This window comes from Suhomyces tanzawaensis (assembly GCF_001661415.1).
Source record: "Suhomyces tanzawaensis NRRL Y-17324 unplaced genomic scaffold CANTAscaffold_6, whole genome shotgun sequence".
Lineage (NCBI taxonomy): Eukaryota > Fungi > Ascomycota > Pichiomycetes > Serinales > Debaryomycetaceae > Suhomyces > Suhomyces tanzawaensis.
The window spans coordinates 26,493-26,927 of NW_017963641.1; positions in this window are offsets into that span (position 1 = coordinate 26,493).

Below are 435 nucleotides of genomic sequence, written 5' to 3' on the forward strand. Positions count from 1 at the left end.
GAGAAAGTTAGACTCTACTGTAAGTCAACCTGTGGCTAGAGGTACTACAGCTAATCACATAAGTTTATTCATCAAAAGCGTCATCAAGAAAATAGAAATGAACGAGGAACTAAAGGAAATGAAGTACTTGATTCTTGATAATGCTGCTATCCACAAACGTCGTGATATTCAGCTATTAGTTGCTCTGAGCGGATTGGAGTTAGTCTATTTACCTCCTTATTCTCCAGCATTAAATGCTATAGAAGAATTTTGGTCAGTTTGTAAGTCTAAAGTAAAACGATCTAACCTAAGCAAAAAGGAGCAATTAACTCNAAAAGTGAAAGAAGCCACGAGTAAAATCTCTATTGAAAGCTATGAGGGATTTTGCAGACATGCCGGTGAGCATATTGAATTGTGTAGAGAAAAGCGATTCTTCTAGATGAGCAGGCAAGAGAA